Source organism: Lissotriton vulgaris, chromosome 1_2, assembly GCF_964263255.1.
Source record: "Lissotriton vulgaris chromosome 1_2, aLisVul1.2, whole genome shotgun sequence".
Classification (NCBI taxonomy): Eukaryota; Metazoa; Chordata; class Amphibia; order Caudata; family Salamandridae; genus Lissotriton; species Lissotriton vulgaris.
Genome location: NC_141686.1, coordinates 39,207,820 through 39,218,538, shown reverse-complemented (window position 1 = coordinate 39,218,538; position 10,719 = coordinate 39,207,820).

Below are 10,719 nucleotides of genomic sequence, written 5' to 3'. Positions count from 1 at the left end.
AGGGCAGGGGTGGTGGGCTGTCTGGTCAGGTACAGCATCACAAGTTTGGCAGGAGTGCTTTTTAATACAATACATGCTGAACACCTGAAACTGTTATCTGCATCTTTGCAAGGCATACAAAATGTTTCTGGAGAGTGCTTTGGGTATAGTTATACTTCTGATTTGTGAGGCTAGACTATTGTTTTTTCAGAGTGCTGTGCAGCCTTATTTCTTCTTTGTAGTGCTTCAGTGAATGTATGGGTCAGGTGTTTGGTGAGGGAATAAGGACTTTCACCTAGCCCATCAACTAAAGCAGTACATTAGACATTCTGGGGCCGTACTACAGACGAGTGTGCCAGCGCTAATTGTTGCTGTGCGCCAGAGTATGTCTGTGGTTATGTGCATTTGCGTCTGTGCGCTAATACAATATGCGCACAGACGCAAACGTTTATAAACACAGAGTTCAAAGTCTTCACCAACATCACGGCACATTACAGACTGATCCTCAGTTTTTTTTTAAAAACACACTTTATTGGCATTTATTATCAGTCTGTTCATCCACATATCCTGATACAAAAATATTCTTGCCTTAGTTGTTGGCAATATATCTCCCAACCCATCCTGCATTCCTCTGCAGTTTGTAACGTATATGTCCTTGTATACTCTCATTTTTTGAGGGAATAATGTTGCAGTGGCCTTGTGTTTCCCCCCCCGCACCCAATCAATCAAAAACAGTTAACTAGATCCACCCGCATTGCTGTCTTCCCATTATACCCATAGAGCTCTGAAGGTTACCTCTCTCGTGTCCGACAGAGTGTGGAAGCCCTTCGCGGGTGCTCCCTGTTCTGTATCTACCCTCCCCTGTGATGGTAAATTATATATCCCTCCCTGTCCAGGATCCCTCTGTGCCCTCTCGTCCTGCCTTGGTCGTTAGCGATGCTCCTGTTGTGGTGGTCTCTCAGGGGTAGAAGCGTCTGACTCCCGTCCGTCTTACTGCATGTTGCCCCTCATCGCCTCCCGAGTCCTGGCTCTCTCCTCCTTGCCTATCCCTCAAGAGGATCCTGCTCTCGCATCCTACCCATGTTACTAGCTCCCGTTTCCAACTTGCACATTGGGGCCTCTTAGGTCTTTTCAGTTACGAGTGATTTCCGCTTCGCCAGGACAAAGGCGATGTCTTGGAACCTATCTGTGGTCCTAGTTTTGGCAGTGTTTGGAAACAAACTCAACAGTGCATGTGTCGATGTGCATAGGATTACCATCTCGGTGATCCTAACCGTCTCCTGCATCACTTTCTGCCAATAATGTGTTAAAGAAGTACAGCTCCCACATCATGTGGATGTAGGTCACTCCCACTGTAGTACATCTCGGCCATCGGGTGTCCTCCCTTGCAAAATATCGGTTAATATGTTCTGGAGTTACATAAGCCCAGTGGAATGTATAAAATCTAATCAGGTTATAGTGGGCATTTCTGGAGCCTTTGGCTGCCCGTTCAAGTAATTTCTCTCAATCCTTGTCTGCCAGTGGACTAGCGATGTCCCCCTCCCATTGGTTTTTCAACCGGTCTAGCTGCTGTATGGTATCTCATCCTATAGCCCTATAAAAACATGTGACTGCCTTGATAGTTCCCCCAGCCAGGCTTATATATTCACAGGTGGCCTGTCGATTCGGTTCAGTCGTGCCTGTTCCTCAGTGGCGCCTCATGGCCCCCGTTACTGCTCTATAGAGTAGGAAGAGCCCTTGTGGAATACCTCAGTCAGTACTAAAGTCTTCAAAGGATAGCAGCTCCCCATCTCGGAATAGATTTCCTATCTTTGTGGCCCCCGCCTGCACCCAATCATCAATACCTCACCAGTGCCCCCCATGGGGTAAGGCTCTCAGTAGAGTAATTGCCATTTCTGGTGAGTATGGGCGTTTTGTCCTGGTTCTCTGTCAGCATCGACTGCAACACTGTCTGATCACTCTGTGCTTGATACTACTAGCCTGTTGTGATCAAGCAGTCCCTAATAGTGTACGGAACACCTCCATTTTGTCCGTGGTGAAGGGTGATACTCCTCTGTCCGGATCAATGCTTCCTGCCACCCACTATGTGAATCTCTGCAGTTGACCTGTCATGTAGTCCTCCTCCATATCTGGCAATACTAGGCCTCCCGCTGACCGGGGTCATTTTAGTATGCTCAGGGCTACTCTCCTCCAGAGCGCCCCCATATGACCGCCGCAGGGCAGGAGTCCAGCTCCCGGAACCAGGCCGCTGAGATCCACACTGGTAGTGTGGTGAAAAAGTACAGCAGCCGCGGGAGTGCCACCATTTTGAGGAGGGAGACATGGTCCATCACGGAGAGAGGAAGCTTTCTCCAGAAGGCCATGCTATCCTTTAGCGAGCGCCGTGCCTGCTCTATATTCCCCTCTTTCACATCTGCCATGTCATGGAATATGCATACTCTCAGATTGCGGAAGCATCGGGGCTCCCATCGTAGATCACCAAGGTCCTCAGGTGGCGGCATATCCTCTACAAGGGGGAACAAACTAGACTTCTGCCAATTTATTCAGAGGCCTGAGAGGGAACCGAACTTGTCCATCATCCTACGTGCCCCCGGCAGGTCCTCCCCTGCGCGCTGTAGGAACAATAGGAGGTTGTCTGCGTACAATGCTATTATATGCTTCTGCCCCACAGCTGTAGTCCACAGTAAGCCCTGTCAGATCATGCCACACATGCCAATGCTCCACAGCCAGGACGAACAGCAAGGGGGAGAGAGGACACCACTGATATGTGCCCCTCTCTACCCGGTTTTGCTCTGATATTGTGCGTCCCGTGCGTACACTCGACACTGGATCAGCATACAGCAATTGCATCATCCAGCGCAGGAACTCTGGCCCAAGACCCATCATCATCAAACTGCATAAAGGAACCCCCATTAAAGGCTATCAAAGGCCTTTTCTATGTTGATGGTAAACACAGCTCCTGCCTGATCGCCCAGTTCCCCAAGCTCAAGTACTAATGGCAGGCGGCGAATGTTCAGGGTCGTATTCCTGCGGGGCATAAATCCTGCCTGATCCAGATGCACCAGGGAGGTCATATGCGGTAGTAACCGCATTGCCAGTATCTTACTTTGAATCTTAAAATCCAGATTCAACATTGACAAGGGCAATACACTGTGCACTGCAGGGGGGACCTGTCGGGCTTCAGTAGCGGAATCACCACCGCCTCTTTAGTGGTGTCCGACAAGTGCCCCCTCTCTTCTGCCTCCGTATTCATCTCCACCAGTTTGGAGGTTAGTTCATCTATGTATGCTGTGTAGAATTCTTTGGGGAGCCCATCTGTGCCCGGGGTCTTCACCTTGGCCAGTGCCTTAATAGCCACCCTTACCTCACACTCAGTGATCGCCGCTCCCAAATGGTCCGCATCCTCCTCTGCCAGGGTAGGCAGAGAAAGGCCCGCCAAGTAGTCCTCTATTTCCCCTTCTTCCCGAGGCCCCGAGCTCTTGTAAAGCTGCTCATAATAGCCGCAGAACCTATTGTTAATGGCATCTTGCTGATATAGGGAGTCCCCTCATTGTCTGTGAGCTCTATGATGATATTCCCCCCTCCGGGTTGGGCTACCCAGCCGAGCCAGTAGTCTACCGGCACTATCCCGCTCCGTGCGTGTCCTATCCATGTATGTCTTATCGAAGCACCGCAACCTTTCCTCTTGCACGGCCACTTCTTCATTCTTCTCAAGCAACTCTTGGCGAAGTTCTTGGTGGTTCGGGCGGTAAAGTTCCACCTCTCGCAGTGCTTGGTCAGCCTGACGTCGGTCTGTGAGTAGCATGCGCCTCAACCCATGGATAGCGCCATGTATCGACCCTGATTACAGCCTTGAAGGCCTACCATTCTGTCACCCTAGATTCCATGGTCTGGGCATTGTCAGCGAAATATGTGATGATACTAGCCCTGATCTCCAGTAGGAACACCTGGTCCTCCAGTGCCTCAGGTTTGAGGCGCCAAGTGGGGATAGGTTGCTGCTGGAACCCCTAGTGTAATCTGCTGAGTATCGGGTTGTGGTACGACACCGTGCGAGTGAGGTATTTTGGCCCGGTTAGTCGGACATGTACGTCCCGGGAGTATAGGAAGGTGTCCAGTCGTACATGTAAGCCATGTACATGTGAGAGGTGTGAGTATTCTCTGTCCACTGGGTATGTACATCTCCACGTGTCCACCAATCCCCAGTGTGATTGCCAGGCCTTGAACGCCGTAGCTACCATGTGTGCCGGGGTGTCTCTGAGTGGTGGGTGAGATCGGTCAAGGGCCGGGTCAGCTATACAATTGAAATTCCCCCCCATGATAATCAACCCTGTCAAATACGGTGCCAGAGTCCTAGATAGTTGCTCCAGAAAGAGTCTCTGGTCCACATTCGGGCAGTAGATATTTATGAGCGCAATATCCTTCCCATCCAGGCATCCTGTGACCATCACGTACCTCCCCTAGGGGCTATCTTGTGACCAGTATGCTGAAAGGGGACCCCTGCCCTGATCCAAATGAATACCCCTCTGGCAAACGTTGAATATGAAGTATAGTACGATTGCCCTCTCCATCTTCGATGTAAGGCCAGTCCCTCCGAATCTAGTGTGTTTCCTGCAGCATCGCAATATGAATCCCTTGCCTGTTCAAGTGGGAAAAAATATTGTAGCGTTCGTGAATAGAATGCATCCCTCGGACATTCCAGGAAAGGAGGGTATATATCTTCAGTGTCAACATCTCAGAGTAGCTTCTCTATCTCTGTCTGGCACCCTCGCCCCAGCTTGGCGCTCGGTTCTATATGATAAGTGAGGGAACCTACGCTCTGTAACTCGTGCCCCCGGGAACTTATAGACAGCAGTGCCCCAACATCAAACAACTAAACGTCCCCAACTCCCCCTCCCCGGGACAAGTGAAAACATCTCCCCCATCCAACTGCCCTTTGGCATGCATGGTAACAGTCAAGTACCCAACGTTCAGGTGGTGACTAGAAAAATGCACCGCTGGAGGTAAACCATCTCCTCTGCCCTCCGGATACCCCCATCCCACAGTACGCTCTTGTGCCACCCCTCCCGTGGCCCCATGTCCTCAAAGCAGTCTCAAGCTATGACACCCCAACCCCTAGCTGAAGTGTCCATAGCAGGCTTGCGGGCCGTGGGTGATTCATATTAAGTCGTCCGCCGATCAAGGAGTCACATCTGGCAGCACGTGACTGGCCTCCCCCATGGTGTTCGAGCTGCTGTCAGAGTCCGAGTCCCTCTGATCTTCTCCAGAGAGAGAGGGGTTGCACCTTGGGCTCATCGCACTCAGGGAGGCTATTGCTGCCACCATGCTCTCCCTGTCTCGGCGGGCTTCCTCCATTGTCGGGTGGCCCTTTAGTTTCCCCCCACCAGGGGATTGGCATGGTCCTTCTCAGGCTGCTCTCCACCGCTGCGTCTCCGATCTCGTGATCCCCGCTACTCTACCCAGTCACACACATCTTGAGGGGTAGTGAAGAACGTGGTCTCCCCTGTATGTACTATCCGCAACCTTGCAGGGAACACCATAGAGTACGACACCTCCATTTGTCGCAGTTTCTTTTTTGCTGTGACTAAGGAAGCTCGCTGCCTCTGTACCTCCGGGAAGATCCGAACAATGCTGTTCTCTATTTTAAGTTGGCCCTTGAGGTGTGCCCGGCTCAGCACGTGGTCCCTGTCTTTGTAAAACAACAGGCGGGCCACAACAGGCCTCCGCAGTCTTCCAGGCAGAAGCGCTCGGGCAGGAACCCTGTGAGCCCACTCCATTGCAAAGAATGGTGATAGGCCTCCTCTGCCACCTCCGTGCGTAGCCAGTTCTCAAGATAAGCCACCATATCGTTCCTCTCGACTTTTTTGGGCAGTCCAAGGACTCTTATGTTATTTTGTCTTGCCCTGTTTTCTGCACCCTCAGCCCGCTACTCCAGCACCTGGACCCTTTTTTTCAATGTTTGCAATTTTGCGTGTGGATGTGGATACTTGAGGCTTCATGCCGACAACATCTCCCTCCACTGTTGTTACTCGGTCAGCTCATTTCCTGTGGTCTGCCCTGAGGAGGCCCAGATCTTCTCAGAGCATGTCTATTTTGGTTTCCACAGCAGTCCACGAGGTTTCTATGGCCTGTAGTATATCATGGAGTGATATGTCTTCTTGGGGCACGATCTTGTCACTGCGGGCCCCGGTACATGTGCGTGACTCCTAATTTTCTTTGCCCACCGATTACCGCTGATCCGTCTCCTGTCTTTTGTTGACTCTCCCCATATCCTGGAACGGTGTGGGCGCAGGGCGTTTAGTAAAGGAACCAGCGGGTACCCACTCTGGGTTTATGTAGTCCTCTCCTGTGGCAAGGGCTGTCGAGTCCAAGCATGTGGGGTGTGGAGACCAACTGCGAGCGCGGGGGCAGCGCAGCAGCGACACCACAAGGATTGCCGACAAGGGAGCAATCTCACCCGGCTCTTGTTCCTCACTCTCCTCAAAAGCGGGATTCAATCATGCACCAGAGAGTTTACAAATAGAATAGGCCTATATTTGGCAGTCTCAATGCCACAGAGTGGCATAATTGTGTTCATCAGCAGGGCATTGTCAACATATCCTTGCAACGTGCAGAACACCACATGCAAGTTCTATCAATAGGACTAGTCATCAGACTTTTCCTTCATCAGTGATAATTAGTTACTGTCTCTTGTAAAGTTTGATGGAACACAGCAATTAAGATTTGAATGGGTTAAACAGCATCCAAGTGTAATATTGTGTTGGAAGACTGCAGATTATGCCGTCATCCAAGAAGCTGACAACTAATCATAGTTTTGGGGTAAGGGCACAAAACCACCACCAACTTCTGAATTATAAATGGGATGTTATGTTTATTGAGATCTGGGCCACCATGTAGCCTGATATATCATCCAGTCTTGGCCATAGTCCAATAAAGTACAAACCTTTCCTTTTTATAAATATTTTCCCTATGTATCCATCTTTTTCTTTCCATACCAACCATCTGTAACTTTCCTACCCATGCATCACCTACCATCTTTTCATTCACCTGATCACCCAGACATACATGCATGTACTCATACAGCTATCCATCCATCCAAGCATGCATACAAATAGCTATTATTCCACCGACCCATCCATCCTAACTGCACCTATGCTCACATTACCTGGATGGTATACACATAATTCCACTACACACCACATACAACGACTATTCTATAACACATAAATATTTACATTTACAACGTCAATAACTAACTCTCGTTTTCTAACTGATTACTCCACTGCAAACAAAAACAAGCATTTGCAATGCAATAGGTCTCGCATTTGCAAGAGTTTATGCTATCAGCATTGTAAATGACTGCCTTTTTATTTATCTGTTTTGTAATTAACACATAAATTAAAAAACATTTCCATTTATAATGCTAATAGCTCAAACTCTTGTAAATACAAGACCTATTTTCTTGCAAAGAAGCAGCAGCCATTGTCACGGACTGCTTGGAAAGTGAAAGCACCCATGGCACGCTGAATGTTGCAGGAAAGCCTGTTTTGCCTGCAGTTGGAGAAACTCATTTGAAAACCAGCATTAGATTGTGCTGTGCAGCATGACGCATAAGCGTGCACCAGGTTCTGTGCGTGAAAACCAGCCATGTGGGAAATCAACATTAAAGTGTGCTGTGCAGTGTGAAACACAAGTGTGCACAAGAACCTGTGCCTTAAAAACAGCATTATGAAAACCAGCATTACAGTGTGCTGTGCTGCATGAGACACGAGCGTGCACCAGGGTCTATGTATTAAAACTATCACTCGTGTCTGCTTTGTAGCAGGAAAGTGCACCAGGATCCGTGTGCGAAAACCAGCCGTGTGGGAAACCAGCATTAGAGTGTGCTGTGCAGCATGAGGCATGAGCGTGCACTAGGATCCATGCACGAAAACCAGCTGAGTGGGAAACCAGCATTGGAGTTTGCTGTGCAGCGTGAGGCATGAGCATGCACCAGTATCCGTGTGCGAAAACCCGCCATGTGGTAAACTAGTGTTAGAGTTTGCTGCGCAGCACGAGACATGAGCGTTCACCAGGACCCGTGCATTAAGACCAGCCCTGTGAAAAAACAGCATTAGTGTGTGCTCTGCAACGTGAGACACAAGGGTGCACCAGGATCTGTGCATGAAAGCCAGCCATGTTAGAAACCAGCATTAGAATGAGCAGTGCTACATGAGACACGATCGTACACCAGGATAATTGCATGAAAAATACCACTGTGGAAAACGAGCATTAGTGTGTACTGTGCAGCATGAGACATGAGCGTGCACCAGAATCTGTGAATCAAAATTTAGACATGTAGAAAGGTAGCATTAGAGTGTGCTGTGCAGCATGCAACAAAAGCGCGCACCAGGATTTGTGTTGGAAAACCTGCCATGCTATGTTGAAAACCAGCATTAGAATGTTCTGTGCAGTGAATGACATGAGCGTGAACCAGAATTCCTGTGCAAACAAACTGCAACGTAGGAAGCTGGCACCAGAATGCCGTGAGCCACCAGCGTGCACAAGGATCCGTGTACGAACAAAAGCAGTAGGGTAACCAGTCCCAGAATGTGTGCTGCGTAGCCTGAGACAAGAGCATGCCCAGTATCTGCCTTCGCAAACCAGCAATGTGAGAAATGAACATCAGAATGTGTGCCACCAGTGTGCATCAGGAACCATGTATGACAAGCATTTACAGTGCACTAGGTGTCACATTTGCCAGAGTTTAAGCTATTGGCATTGTAAATGACAATTACTTTTATTTATCTGTTTTGCTAATTAACACATACATAAAAGGCATCGTCATTTACAATGCCAATGGTTCAAACTCTTGTAAATGTGAGACCTATTCAAAGAAGCGGCCACCATTATCACTGGCTGCTCGGAAAGAGAAAGCACTCATGGAGTACTGAATATTGCAGGAAAGCGTGTTGTACCTTCAGTAGGAGAAACTCATTAAAGAAAAAAGAGCTTACAAACTAAAAAAGATGTATTGTGTAACAACTGAAGTAAAAGGGCCAGTCCTCATGGGAGGCTGCAAATGAAGACAAGGCGGTACTAAGGAGGGATTTACAAGATTATTAACGTATTAGAAGTCAGCATTTATGAAGGACAATAACGCAAGCCAATACGAAGGACAATGTCACAAGCCAATGGCAAATATGGGAGGAGAGTGGGCGGGGCTTCTATTTCATGCTCCAATACATCGTGCCACAGGCTCGACCTAAAAAATAAGTAAAAACATTGTTATTTACAACGCCAATAGCTCTAACTTTCACAAAAGTATGAGACCAATTGCGCTGCCAATCCTTATTGAATTAGCCTGGACACAAAAAGATAGGGCAGATGGTAAAATACCAAGTATGGTGTATGAGTCAAAATAAACATGCACTGTTATTCAACTTATTGTGCATGTTATATGTTTGTCATTAACACCTTGTAACATATTCATTAAATGAAAGTCAGAACACTTGCTTTCCCCATGTTAATACTTTGCTTTCTTCATTGTCTTTTTTTTAAACTTTTACCCTTTATTCTTTCGCTCGTTTTGATATCATTTTCCCCCTTATTTAAACCCCTGCCGTGTTTCTATTCTCTTCCCCTCATGTTATTTCGCTACGATTCAATATGCTTCAGCAATAGTTTCTTTGCTTTCACAATGTTTATTAGCTTAATTGCGATTTCCATTACAATTCATTCTATGGGGCAGATTTACAATAACTGGCGCATCCCCAGGGATGCGCCAGTTATTGTGCGCCGCAGCTCCGCCACCCATGGTGCGCCACATTTAAAATGCGGCGCACCATGGGGCAAAAACGGCACAGATGCGTGACGCATCTGTGCCGAAAAGGTGGCGCATTGCTGGAGTTGCGTCGCAAGCGCGATGCAGCTCCAGCAAGGCTTGGGGGTGCCGTATGCTGCGTCAAGCCTTACGCCTGCTTCAAGCAGGCGCAGGGTTTTGACACAGCATTGGCCTAAAAGTGACTGAGTGAAATCTTGTAGATTTCACTCAGTCACTTTTGCGAGGCGCACCTGCCCCGGAACGCCCACCCTGCGCCGGAACGCCCACATGTGGCGCAGGGCTTTACAACGTGACGCATCTGCCTAGATGCGTCACGTTGTAAATGGGTCACAGGGATGCGCCACTTTTACGCCGCCGTTGCGTGACACAACGGCGGCGCAAGTCTGACATAAATCTGCCCCTATATATTTATGTCTGTCTCTTTCGTCGTGCAAAAGTTTCAGTTAATTTATCGCCAGAGCCGACTTTGGCAACCTGTTGAATCGTGTATCCCCTAACTCAGCCCGAACAGTGATCAGGTGCTTCTGTCTGAACCTGCCGGGGCTGAGTTCCGTTTCCGGAAAGTGCCGAAGAGCAGGGTATACAGGATACTGTGGGGATACCACATATTACACAACACCGGGCCTTCAAAACTGACCTCAAAGTTCTCCTTCTTTCACACCCTCTCTATTATCTGAAGGAAGACCCTCCATTATGGAGAATCATTTTCTCCATGACTATGGAAGTGCCTTCCCAGTGTGTTCTGCCATTCATTGCAGTATTATCCTTCTACCTGTGTTTGGTACTCGTAACATGCACACGTCACTTTTCTCTTGTAAAACACTGTTTGCTACCTCTTACATTTTATTTGCTTCAGATACTTGCACAAGTGCCACCACTGCCTATGTAACGTTTGTTCTTGTGTTTGAGTGTCTGCCATA